A 14,876-nucleotide genomic window follows, 5' to 3' on the forward strand; every position below is an offset into this window, starting at 1 on the left:
TCACGTCGTGTTAGGCACTCAGTCATGCAGGTTTAGTCATGCAGGTTTAGTCATGCAGGTTAAGTCATATGACATGCAAGCCATATTGCTGTTGCTACTTGTATGACATGCAAGCCATATTGCTGTTGCTACTTGTATGACATGCAAGCCATATTGCTGTTGATTCTATGACATGTATTATTGCTGTTGCAAGCTGTGCATATCATGCTCGTATATCGATGTTGTAAGTTGAATGTTGCATGTTTTTGATGTTTTCTTGCTATAGAGTAAACCAAACACGGTGCAGTTCATCCCTACATTTCAAAAAATTGTCTAACTAAAATTTTTTGTTCCAAGTGATTTTTAATTAACGACAATTCAAATGATGGCTAAATGTATGGCCTTACAGATTTTAAATTGTCTAATCTAAATTATGCTTCAATGGGGCCATCCTTGTATAAATGACCTTCAGATGGGGCCATCCTTGTATAAATGACCTTAAAATGGGGGCCATCCTTGTATAAATGACCTTCAGATGGGGCCATCCTTGTATAAATGACCTTCAGATGGGGCCATCCTTGTATAAATGACCTTAAAATGGGGGCCATCCTTGTATAAATGACCTTCAGATGGGGCCATCCTTGTATAAATGACCTTCAGATGAGACCATCCTTGTATAAATGACCTTAAAATGGGGGCCATCCTTGTATAAATGACCTTCAGATGGGGCCATCCTTGTATAAATGACCTTAAAATGGGGGCCATCCTTGTATAAATGACCTTCAGATGGGGCCATCCTTGTATAAATGACCTTCAGATGAGACCATCCTTGTATAAATGACCTTCAGGTGGGGCCATCCTTGTATAAATGACCTTCAGATGGGGCCATCCTTGTATAAATGACCTTAAAATGGGGGCCATCCTTGTATAAATGACCTTCAGATGGGGCCATCCTTGTATAAATGACCTTCAGATGAGACCATCCTTGTATAAAAATTTACATCAGAACAAGATTCACACCTACACGGGTCTAGATTGCGCTCAGGGGCTCTCATCTTTTTTCTTTCATGTACCCTCACGTTACTTGACCTGTAATCTTAAAGACTCCTTGTGCATGTATTGATATAGTTATGTTATCTTACTACATAATATGTGCCCCCATAGTTATGTGTGCTCCCATTGGGGTATGTGTGCTCCCATCGTTATGTGTGATCCCATTGGAATAGGTGTGATCCCATTGGGGTATGTGTACCCCCATTGGGGTATGTGTGCCCCCATTGGGGTATGTGTACCCCCATTGGGGTATGTGTGCCCCCATTGGGGTATGTGTACCCCCATTGGGGTATGTGTGCCCCCATCGTTATGTGTGATCCCATTGGAATAGGTGTGCCCCCATTGGGGTATGTGTACCCCCATTGGGGTATGTGTGCCCCCATTGGGGTATGTGTACCCCCATTGGGGTATGTGTGTCCCCATCGTTATGTGTGATCCCATTGGAATAGGTGTGATCCCATTGTTATGTGTGCCCCCATTGGGGTATATGTGCCCCCATTGGGGTATGTGTACCCCCATTGGGGTATGTGTGCCCCCATTGGGGTATGTGTACCCCCATTGGGGTATGTGTGCCCCCATTGGGGTATGTGTGCCCCCATAGGGGTATGTGTGCCCGAATTGAGGTATGTGTGATCCCATTGGGGTATGTGTGATCCCATTGGGGTATGTGTACCCCCATTGGGGTATGTTTGCCCCCATTGGGTATGTGTACCCCCATTGGGGTATGTGTGCCCCCATTGGGGTATGTGTGTCCCCATAGGGGTATGTGTGCCCGAATTGAGGTATGTGTGCCCCCATTGGGGTATGTGTGCCCCCACCCAAGAACCCCTGAGATTGCTAGCCGTGGCATCCGATCCCTGACCTTTAATCTAGCAGATGTACAAACACGGACGGCTCAAACAAAGCAGCCGTCAGGTAAACTAATCAGGGGGAGAGTGGTCAGTGGACAGACTCAACTGGTCAGCACTGACCTTCCCGTCAGTGCCGGTCAATAGTGACCTTCCGGTCAGCGGAAACTCGCCACACAGGCCGTCTATAGCCGGCTGAGCGGGACAAAAAGGGGAGGCAATCAGAGGTTGTCTGTTATCCAATAACACACACGTCTGGTAGCCTCCCCTTGAAGATTAAATTGCTGGTCGATGGGTGGCTAAAAATAGAACGGTGGCCTTGGGAAGGGAAAGAGGAATAGATGGATTCAACCATCTTACATCACACGTCAGACTTCTCTATATGTCAATATGTCTATGTCCAGTTACACGAGAATAAAAAAAACAACCCTATATAACCCTAGCACACACAATCGTAGGACACTAAATACAAACTCCAGCACATTAAGCATAGAACTCTGGCACATTAAACACACAACCATAGCACATTAAACACAAAACCATACAGAACCCTAACACATTAAACACACAACCCTAACACATTAAACACACAACCCTAACACATTAAACACACAACCCTAACACATTAAACACACAACCCTAACACATTAAACACACAACCCTAACACATTAAACACACAACCCTTCTAAACCCTAGCACATTAAACACAAAACCATACAGAATCCTAACACATTAAACACACAACCCTACAGAACCCTAACACATTAAACACACAACCCTACAGAACCCTAACACATTAAACACACAACCCTACAGAACCCTAACACATTAAACACACAACCCTACAGAACCCTAACACATTAAACACACAACCCTAGCACATTATACACAAACACACAACCCTACAGAACCCTAGCACATTTAACACACAACCCTTTATAACAACAGCACATTAAACACAACTTTACAACGCCCGTATGCAAGAATTCCCATGGCTAAACATTCAAACAAAACGAGACAGGGAAAGAATTCAACAGAAACACAATCAGCTTTAACTAGGCTGTTTAACAAACATCAAAACACGTCATTTGCTTAAGTAATTAAGTTAGCGCACATCTAGTACACATAAACCCACATCATTATGTCGAACACATTTATAACTCAGCTAACCTGAAAGATACTCGTGCCAATTTTGCTCCAACACAACGCTAAAGCAATGCAAGGGAAGTAACTCTACAATTAGAATATATTTTGTATTCTCCGTGTTGCGTCCCCTTGTATGTCTGCTTACAACAAAACCAAATTTTGAAGCTCCGTTGTGCTGGCCTAAACTATGGCCGCTGGTTGCCCTAAGGATGTATACAGTAGTATACATGTCGGCTTATTGCAAGTTAATTTAATAGAGAGTAGATGATTTTAAGATACGTTTTATAGCTGATTTTAAGTGTGGATATCTCCCTCTTATAGACATGATTTATCTCGACCCATCCACCACTGACCCAGGCCAACGCACGACTGACCCAGGACAACGCACTACTGACCCAGGCCAACCCGCAACTGACCCAGGCCAACCCGCGACTGACTCAAGCCAACCCACGACTGACCCAGGCCAACCCACACCACTGACCCAGGCCAACCCACACCACTGACCCAGGCCAACCCACACGACTGACCCAGGACTGACCCAGGCCAACCCACGACTGACCCAGGCCAACCCACGACTGACCCAGGACAACCCTCGACTGACCCAGGCCAACCCACGACTGACCCAGGCCAACACACGACTAACCCAGGCCAACCCAAGACAAATAGAGGCCTATGCACGTCTTAATGAAGCCTACCCAATATTTATTGAGCAAACGTCGAGTAATTAAAAAACTTTTCAACCGAAAACAACTAGATCTATCTGCGTTCGGGTTAAGAGGAATCTAACCAACCCCCCCCCCCCCCTTTTTCCTTATCTCTCTGCAGACGGAGGTGGGGTAAAGCTGATGCTACAGCTTTAGAACCGCCGATCAAACATCTGCATTATTCCCTATTGATTTGGTTGGCACCGTTTCTGCTCAGTCTAAGGCATCATGTGCAGAAACTTGTACCAAAGATCGGGCGAGAATCGATGGAGGTTATTTTTAGCTTTTGGGGAAATTATGGTTAAAAAAAAGAGGAATAACTCTCAGATAAAAAGTTATCAAAAATAGGATGGGTTCGTTTTGTCCTAATTCGTGTGTGAATTTGTGGTCAGCGTCTAGAACATGCATCTAAGACCAGTGTTTCTTTCAGGCATTTACCTATGAAGGGGTGGACAGTACCCTACAGTACACCCCGGCAATTTAAAGTCCGGCTCCTCCTCCCCCCCCCCCACTCCGAAGTTTCAACTCTGTTGTGTTTTATACAGCTTAACATTACCTGTTGACAATGTGTCGTCTGTCAGACTGGGGGGGGGGGGGGAGCGGGGGGACGTAGTCGATGGACGGGACATATCGATCCCAGGGAGTCATCAATCATCGACAGATGTTATGGACGGCCAAAAATTTGGATTTAAAAACTATGGACGGCTTTGACGGCTGCTACGTAGTTGTTAATTTCGTTTTGAAAGTTGTTAAGTAGGCAACGACCTTTGTATTGTTCAAATAGCGACATTTGAAAAATGTTGTTATAATCTCGACAACTTGGGGATGTCGTCAAAATATCGACATTTTGAGATACTAAAATATCGACATTTGGCTACTAATTCTGACCAAATAATACGCTACAATCAGTGATAAACAACTGTGTAAAAATAGAATTTAATGTGTTGACGGCTATTTTCAGCAAGGAATATCTGTTTTAATTACTTGCGTCATCCAAACCTAATTGAGCTGTCTGTCAAAGAGTCACTGGCGTCATTCTAATCTTAGTTATCAGCCAGACGTCATTCTCCCTCTCCTTTTAACGGTTATCGACAATAGGTTGTGTGGCTTGCTGCTCTTAAAAAACGTTAGGATCACATAAATCATGACGTCAGTGCTATGGTCTTCAAGTCACTGTCATACTCGTTGATTGACGTTTATCGTCTCAGGCAGTTATTGTCATGTGATCAGTTATTGTCATGTGATCAGTACCTGTCATGTCATCAATGTCTGTCATGTCGAAACGGACATGTTTTATTCAAGTCTTCTCATCAGATTGTTGTGTGAGTGGGTACAATTCGGTTAGCCGTACCAATGTTAGTGAAAGGCTAGTGTTGTAGTAGGCCTACTTAGATGTCCATTCCTTGCCGTACGTTAAAAATAACTAACCCAGTACCAGTCAAACTATGAGTCCCGAATAAGTTAACAAAACTAATTTGTCAACTGCCTAATAAGTTAACAAAAACTAATATGTTAACTTCCCAGAAAGTTAAAATAAAACTATTTAGATGAGATCTTTATTGAATAATCATGATCTAGCTGACCCCTATCACATTAATGGAGGGGGTCGGGTGTGACTGGGGTCATGGGGGTCTTTTTACAATTGGTATTACGCTTTCATAAAAACAAACACCAACATTTTTAATTTTAAGAACTTTGTGTTTTAAACAGGTACACGTGAATGGTGGGGGGGGGGGGGGGTGTGATGGTACGAAATGATCTTTGTTTGAGGTTCTTCTTGTTGCACCAGTTGTGAGGGTGGGGATTTTTAGGAGGGCGTCACGAATGAATCCAATAACACAAGTTCCAGTATAAAATCAAAAATGTCCTTTATTAAAATTATAGAATCAAGTTCTGCCTACAAGCCTATTCTATACTCTCTACTGTTTACTACTACTACTACTACTGCTAACTGTTCACTACACTACTAACTACGCACTCCCATGACCAATCCTAACACTAACTGTTCTCTACATTCTACAATCTAACACCTTCTACCTTCGCTAGCTAATCATCCTCTCCTCACTATCTACATTCTCGGCCGTCTCTGACCGCTACCTAACAACTCCTGGCCTATCGCTCTACTGCCCCACGCCTCAGTGGTCAGCTGACCGTCCCACGTGACCGGTCAGCCCTGTGCGCCCATTGGCCTCTCTACCCAACCAACTAGGCCTATAGTCTGTTTCTGCTAACCTATATCTGCTAAACATGTCTGACGTAATCTTGCGTCATCACAGGGGGGTCTAAAAATTCGTTGAAAATTGCTTGCTATGGTTTTAATTCATCTATTAGAATTCCTGACATTTAAATGAACGGGGCTGAACAGTCCTCCGGTGACCTTGTGGTCACCAATTAGTTGTAAACACAGCTGAGGTCGCCGTGTCCTGTAGCTGCAGTGTGCGATAACATTTATATAGGCTAGAGGCAAACAGGTTTATAGTGAGCTAGTCGGACATTTTTCAGTAGTCAACAGCTTTATACTGGGCTAATCGGACATCTTTCAGTGGTCAACAGCTTTATAGTGGGCTAATCGGACATCTTTCAGTGGTCAACAGCTTTATAGTGGGCTAATCGGACATCTTTCAGTGGTCAACAGCTTTATAGTGAGCTAATCGGACATCTTTCAGTGGTCAGTTTTCTTTTGGACAAGATCAATGGGGTAAATGTTTTATTTTTACTTTCTGGTATCAAATTGTTACGATACCCCCCCCCCCCCCACGTGTTACGTTGACCTGTGTTTCTACTAGAAAACCCGTGTATGAGCCTAGCACAAGCCGCAATTTTATGTCGACTGCCAGTACAGTACACCGTGACGTCACTAGACTGCCAGTATAATACATAGTGACGTCACTAAACTGCCAGTACGGTACACAGTGACGTCACTGTGTCGACTCGGTACACAGTGACGTCACTGTGTCGACTGCTAGTCCACTATGGCACCAATGGCGACCTCTTCCAACAAAAATTTGCTCCGGGACAGAGAAAATGACAGGACATCCGGTTGACCTTTCACCCCGAAGCGTGCGCAGACGCAAGTGAGACAGTTTGCTGCCAGAACTATGCCACTGACATTTGACGGCCTCTGACACTGTCAAACTGGCGGTTGTCTTCTTGGTGTGTCATTCACATGTACTGGTCGTGTGGACATTAGTCTTTCTGTGACGTGTATTTTACTCACGTTATTTCACATGATCTTGACCCGAGATGCTGATATGTAGATGCCGCTGACAATACCAACCTACCTTTTAAAACAGTCACCCCTACCCTCTTAATTTAACTGCTTTAAGTATTACTACATATCCTAAACAGTATAACCGACCCCCTTTAACCCCTATGTGTCGTCTACTAAATCCCATCCACTAATCGCCTACTTATGGTAGACTTCCAGTGCCTCTATAAAAAATTCTTATTGACTCCTAAGAAATAGAAAGTCATTCATAAGCAAATATATGTGCAACCTTACGTGGTCCATAGATAACACGCTATTTTTTAAACACGCAAATACGACGTCTAGATCTAGTACTGTTGTACAACTTTATCAGACTATCTCTGCTTCGTGACGGATTATCATTTAAAGCCCCCCCCCCTCCCCAACCAGGCTGCTAATTAAAACGTTGCACCATCGTCATCAGACTTGAGGCTTTGATGTATCACGTGACTAACACGTCAGGATCTTAGCGCACAAATTGATTACCTCATAACACGGTACGGAACCACGGGGATGGGGGGGGGGGCGTCTTGTGGGTTATTTGCATCTGGTAGTCTTATCACGTTTTAGGCTCGAACCAACACACACTCAGACACATACACACACACACACCCTACACCAGCACACACAGACATCAACACACACAAACACACATACACTCACACTATACCAGCACACACAGACACCAACACGCACACTACACCAACACACACACACACACACCAAGATACGCAGATACCAACACACATAGACACCAAAACAAACACACCAAGAAACACACACTGAGACAGACACATGCATCAAGGGGTGATGTTTTTTTAAATGATTCATCTTACTGTGTTACATGGGGTGTGGGGGGTGTGGGGGGGAGGGAACGTCTGCTCCATCAGCCACGCCCTGTCGCACATGTGCCTAACAACAATAACACCTGTTTGATCTTCTGCTAGACAAGACATGTCAGCCTCCGTTACCGGCCCCTCCCCGCTTTATGTTTTCAAGTTTTGAACGGAAGTTGAACGATTCGAACTTCGCGCAAATGTTATATGCTATGTCAAATCTCTCCTGTCAAGTTTCTAGCTGGTCTGTCAAGTTTCTAGCTGGTCTGTCAAGTTTCTAGCTGGTCTGTCAAGAATCTGTCTGTCTGTCAAGTTTCTATTTGCTGTCAAATCTCCCCTGACAAGTTTTCTAGTTGTTGTACCAATGGTCAATTATTTACCTAGCACATAACGCATATTGACAAGTCGGTGTGTCTGTCTTGGTCAAGTTTTAATGTCAAAAGTTTTGTGACATATGTCAGTGACCAAATGACGTGTATCCCCCTCACTCCTCCTACCCCCCCCCCCCCCCCCCTCGAGACCCGTGGTGTCTAATCAGATAATTCAATTGTATTGAGATGCTAGTACTAATTAGGCCCGTTAAACTCCATGACGGTTTTAATTCTTGTGCAGTATTGTCGAGACTAGGGATAATAGCGTAATGGTACCCATGACATTTGTGTCAGATATTGTCTCCCCTGGAGACTTGAGTCTATATCCAGCAACCCCATTGTCTGGTTGGTGGTAATACAGTGGGATCGAACTGTCTGGTCCTGGCTAGACTCGAGTCTTGTCTATGTGAGACCTTGTCAAGGTGAGACAGTGTCTTGTCTAGGTGAGACTTGACATGCCCAGGTGAGACCTTGTCTGTCACCTGATGCCCGCATGAGTCACCGGCACCACCTGAGTCCATGACGCCGCCAAACAAAGAGACTTGGACTGGATCATCTGGTCTTTACAGCTGCGACATCACAGCCAGACAAACACACAGCAACAACAGACAAACACACAGCTACAACAGACAAACACACTGCTACAACAGACAAACACACAGCTACAACAGACAAACACACAGCAACAACAGACAAACACACAGCAACAACAGACAAACACACAGCAACAGACAGACAAACACACAGCAACAGACAGACAAACACACAGCAACAACAGACAAACACACAGCAACAACAAACACACAGCAACAACAGACAAACACACAGCAACAACAGACAAACACACAGCAACAACAGACAAACACACAGTATCCACGTCTGCTTGTTAATTTTGTCAGACGTCAAAACTTGACCAAATACGACGATTAAAAAAGCTACACACAGAGTATAAGGCCAATACATATATGATCTATTTTACATTAATTCAAGACCACAAATAAATTACTAAACATGTAAGCAGCTGTTAGCGACATATTTTTACAACTGATTTCTTTTTCACTATTATTTACATTGGCCTACGCGTTTTGCTATTTATAGAAATCATGTGACTAGACCTCAACTGTTTCCATTCTTGCTCCCCATGCGCGGTTAATTTCTTATGACGTCACAATGTTTGTTTTTTTTCCTTCTTATATTTTATTGTGACTCGAGGTATTGAGTTCATTCAACATTCCCCCCCCCCCCCCCCCCCCACCCCTCCCCGTCCTACTTTCTCCTGGGGTGAGATGCGTTGAGCGGGCGAATATCGAAATGTTTGTGACGGTACGAGCGCCATGCTCGGAGGCGCACTGTGATCGATCGGTCCCACCTTCTTTCTCCTCCGTCGTTCACCGTCTCTCCCGCCTCGCACCACCCATTGAACGCATCCCAGAGGTCACACCGGTCCGACTACGTACGAGATCAGTAAGCCACACCTACTACAGTGTAGCGACCGACCTTACTTCAGTAAATCTAGAACAGGACCACGTCAAAATATTACTTCTGTAGGGAGAAGGATTGAAGGCAGAAAAAAAAATTATTGAATTTTCGTGAAATTATTCTAACTCCCCGCGGTCCGCCATTATCATAAGTTCCCCTGTTGCCATAACGACATGTGCAGTACGTCACAGGTTTGTGGGTCGGCAGCGGGGTATCCCCGAGTGGTGTAGCGAGTTGGCTGTGTGAGTTCAACATGGAGGCCGACGCTAGAGGGGGTGAGCTTCGCGAAGACAGGTAGGACACACTTTCCTTACACACTTTACAACCTCACCAACACACCGCGGTCTGTGTTCACCTAGATTTTTTCTTGAGTTATTTCTTCCTGTTGTGTCGATTCTTCCCGCCCTCATCAATTGGTGAATCTCACCTCGGCACGGGCTTATCAGGCGATGTTGTCAATAAATCAGGTCAGCCGTCAGCTCTACAGCACACCTGCCGATGTTTGTACACACGTGGTGTGCTGCGTCGCTTGGCGGGATGCTACGCACGGCAAGAACCCGTCCAACACACCCGTCATAATGTGCTGCAGCACACCTCTAGACACATCTACACATGTGTAGATCTAATACTACACACGTCTAAAACTCTTTCAGGCCCGTGTCAGATTCTGCTTCCACTTAACGATCCTGTCTTAGAGGGTACTGGGTTCTAGAACCATCAATTGATTCGTGTTTAATCCATGTAGGACCTTTTTGTGTATAAATAGTTGCCGCGCATACATAGATTTTTCTAGATCAGTTAGTACATCATGTACAGGACACAATGAGTGCCCGATGCCCTGTGTCCACGATGTAATGTGTGCCTTATGTCCATGATGCAATGTGTACCCTATATTGCCTATATCAATGGCACTACATACAATCAACACTAACTTAATGTTGACTTACAGAGATGAAAACATTTTGTTATTTCTCCTCTACCATACAGCCATCGATTAATCTCTAGATTGGTTGAATAAAAAAAAAAAAGCTAAAGCTATGTCTAGAGTATAATTAATAATTATCATCTATAATTATAATTTGATTATAGGTAATATTCTCTTACAATATTTAAAATATGATTATTGGATATCGATTACTGATATCTTACCAAGCCGAAAAGGGCCGAATGTAAGTGTATGCGAACACGATAAATATATCAAATCAGGTCCAGATATAGATCGAGTAGATTGTAACGTTTTATCTACTTCTCAGTCCATGTCATGTTAGTGATACAACTATGTGGGAAGAAATCAGTAAAATATGTGGTGTATGTTGTTGTAGTTGATGTCGGGAGATGTGTAGGTGTGGATGACATCAATGGATGGCGTGGATGACATGACCCGTGTTCTAGAACACCCGAACCGTGGGAGGGGAGGGGGTGGGGGAGTAGCTGGGCTGACTGAGTCACGGCGACTCTATCGTTACTCAACACTCAAACATTCGCTCAAATCGATGAGCAAGCTCTGCTGTTGTAACCAACGGTTGATGCTGCTGTAGGGTTGTGGGGCCAACTGTTGATGATGTTGTGTGGCCAAATGTGTGGTGATGTTGTGTGACCAAATGTGTGGTGGTGATGTTGTGTGGCCAAATGTGTGGTGATGTTGTGTGGCCAAATGTGTGGTGATGTTGTGTGGCCAAATGTGTGGTGTAGATGTTATGTGGCCAAATGTGTGGTGATGTTGTGTGGCAAAATGTGTGGTGGTGTTGTGTGGCCAAATGTGTGGTGGTGTTGTGTGGCCAAATGTGTGGTGATGTTGTGTGGCAAAATGTGTGGTGGTGGTGGTGTGTGGTGATGTTGTGTGGCCAAATGTGTGGTGGTGTTGTGTGACCAAATGTGTGGTGGTGATGTTGTGTGACCAAATGTGTGGTGGTGGTGTTGTGTGGCCAATTGTGTGGTGATGTTGTGTGGCCAAATGTGTGGTGATGTTATGTGGCCAAATGTGTGGTGTTATGTGGCCAAATGTGTGGTGATGTTGTGTGGCAAAATGTGTGGTGGTGGTGTTGTGTGGCCATATGGGTGGTGGTGTTGTGTGGCCAAATGTGGTGATGTAGTGTGGCCAAATGTTGATGATGTTGTGAGGCCAAATGTGTGGTGGTTTTGTGTTATTAACTGTTGATGATGGGGTAGGGTTGTGTGGCCAATTGTTGATGTGTGTGGCCATATGGGTGGTGGTGTTATGTGGCCAGATGTGTGGTTGTGTTGTGTGGCCACACGTGTGGTGATGTTGTGTGGCCACACGTGTGGTGATGTTGTGTGGCTAGATGTGATGTTATGTGGACAATTATAGAATTATAAATTGTCCCAGGGTGAGATTTTTAATGTTTTCTTTTATGTGCAGGGTTGTTGATTTTTATCTCTACATGTCTTTAACACAACCCCTTTAACCAACGAAGAATACCCGGCCATTCCCTACCCACTCCCCCGGGTAAATCGAATCTCCGAATGTGTGATATCTCCCCACCCAACTGACCCAATTTCTCCTGCGCGTCTTAGTCCAGATGCTATCTGTCAACAATTACAGACGTGTGAGATAACTCTAGACAACTCGCATTGTCTCCCCTGGCTGGCTTGTTGACTGCCTGCTTCATTCAGTCTGTGTACGATATTGTGTTGTATCACGTGACTGGCTCTATAGACATGACTGGCTCGTTTAAAAGGGAACTTTTGTCCACTGCGATATGTGCATCAAAGAGAATTGTTGCTTACACCTTGATTTAGATAGTTCCCAGACGGCTGTTTAACAGATGGATAGTTCCCTACTTGACCATTCAACAGGTGGATAGTTCCCCACTTGGCCATTCAATAGGTGGATAGTTCCCTACTTGGCCATTCAACAGGTGGATCCCCACTTGGCCATTCAACATATACTTGGCCATTCAACAGGTGGATAGTTCCCCACTTGGCCATTCAACAGGTGGATAGTTCCCCACTTGGCCATTCAACAGATGGATAGTTCCCCACTTGGCCATTCAACAGATGGATAGTTCCCCACTTGGCCATTCAACAGGTGGATCCCCACTTGGCCATTCAACATATACTTGACCATTCAACAGGTGGATAGTTCCCCACTTGGCCATTCAATAGGTGGATAGTTCCCCACTTGGCCATTCAACAGGTGGATAGTTCCCCACTTGGCCATTCAATAGGTGGATAGTTCCCCACTTGGCCATTCAATAGGTGGATAGTTCCCCACTTGGCCATTCAACAGGTGGATAGTTCCCCACTTGGCCATTCAACAGATGGATAGTTCCCCACTTGGCCATTCAACAGGTGGATAGTTCCCTACTTGGCCCTTCAACAGATGGATAGTTCCCCACTTGGCCATTCAACAGATGGATAGTTCCCCACTTGGCCATTCAACAGATGGATAGTTCCCTACTTGGCCCTTCAACAGGTGGATAGTTCCCTACTTGGCCATTCAATAGGTGGATAGTTCCCCACTTGGCCATTCAACAGGTGGATAGTTCCCTACTTGGCCATTCAATAGGTGGATAGTTCCCCACTTGGCCATTCAACAGGTGGATAGTTCCCTACTTGGCCCTTCAACAGGTGGATAGTTCCCTACTTGGCCATTCAATAGGTGGATAGTTCCCCACTTGGCCATTCAACATATACTTGGCCAGTTATCGATAGCTCTCTAATTATCCATTCTATATTGCAGCGATCATATATTGATCGATGCACATCTTAAGTACCTAATCGATATTTGTGTTCACGGCGATCCTTATGACTGTAGTTGGCCCAGGAAATTAATTTGCTGCGATAAGCATAATTTGTATCTTGTTTTTTTTTTATTAATTGAAGGGGCGGTGACAGCTCTAAAGGAGAGTATCAAGAACATTTTCTTTAACACGAAGCAAAGACACTTTTAAAAAAATTAGTAGATCACCTTTTTATTTTAGACATGCACCTATGACACTGTTTGAATAGGTGGAGTGACACCTTTCTCTGGTGTCAACAGCGACACCATACGTTAACACCTTTTTTTAGATCACCGACGTACTTGCGTTACCTGTTAGAATTATTATCGATTACCTGTTGTTATCGATATAGTTACGCTATCGGTAATATGTGATTAACGAAATGTGTTGCTCTAGATACTTTGTTATTTTAGACTTTCGTTTTAGTTTAATAAACTTTTCAATGACACCCCCACCCCTCCCCCATTTATCACGGGCGCCTCGACAACTTGACATTAAAACCTTTATCGTTGTAAGCGCACAACAAAAACTGCTCAAATACCAGTGATATAAGCATCCTACTTTACCCCCCACTTACCAACAGCACCTTCCCTCACCCCTCACAAACAATCGCCATACTAAATCAGCTGTGATTGTCTATATGTATATTCCTACCCCCACCCTTACCCCACATACACACATAAACTTCCACATAAACCATATCGGCACCTTCAGACCGTCGTGTGGTGTGTGTGTGTGGTGGAGGGGGGGGGGTAGCATCTCTCTGCCTGGAGACTAATGACATATGTCAGGCCGCGGTCAAATGACATATGTCAGGCCGCGGTCATATGTCAGACTGCAGACAATAACCGTGGCAGTAGATTACGATCGATAAATACCGGATCAGCGGGGAGGAATGATTAGTGCAAATAGCCCGGGGGGTGGAGACGTGTGGCGCTAACATGGTCTTATTGATACGATCAATGGCGCCCCAGTCTATCATCAGTCAATGGCGCCCCAGTCTATCATCAGTCAATGGCGCCCCAGTCTATCATCAGTCAATGGCGCCCCAGTCTATCAGCAGTCAATGGCGCCCCAGTCTATCAGCAGTCAATGTCGCCCCAGTCTATCAGCAGTCAATGGCGCCCCAGTCTATCAGCAGTCAATGTCGCCCCAGTCTATCAGCAGTCAATGGCGCCCCAGTCTATCAGCAGTCAATGTCGCCCCAGTCTATCAGCAGTCAATGGCGCCCCAGTCTATCAGCAGTCAATGGCGCCCCAGTCTATCAGCAGTCAATGGCGCCCCAGTCTATCAGCAGTCAATGGCGCCCCAGTCTATCAGCAGTCAATGGCGCCCCAGTCTATCAGCAGTCAATGTCGCCCCAGTCTATCAGCAGTCAATGTCGCCCCAGTCTATCAGCAGTCAATGGCGCCCCAGTCTATCAGCAGTCAATGGCGCCCCAGTCTATCAGCAGTCAATGGCGCCCCAGT

The 14,876-nt window shown here is 44.9% G+C and overlaps 1 protein-coding gene across 1 annotated transcript in view; it reads left to right on the forward strand.

Annotated features, from left to right (window-relative positions):
- LOC131953171 (uncharacterized) overlaps nucleotides 1–14,876 on the forward strand; it is a gene marked incomplete at its 5' end in the record, with an annotated part of 103,141 nt that overhangs the window by 64,146 nt on the left and 24,119 nt on the right.

The sequence above is a fragment of the Physella acuta genome, unplaced genomic scaffold (assembly GCF_028476545.2).
Source record: "Physella acuta isolate Inbredline_101_S28 unplaced genomic scaffold, ASM2847654v3 ptg000913l, whole genome shotgun sequence".
Taxonomy (NCBI): Eukaryota; Metazoa; Mollusca; class Gastropoda; family Physidae; genus Physella; species Physella acuta.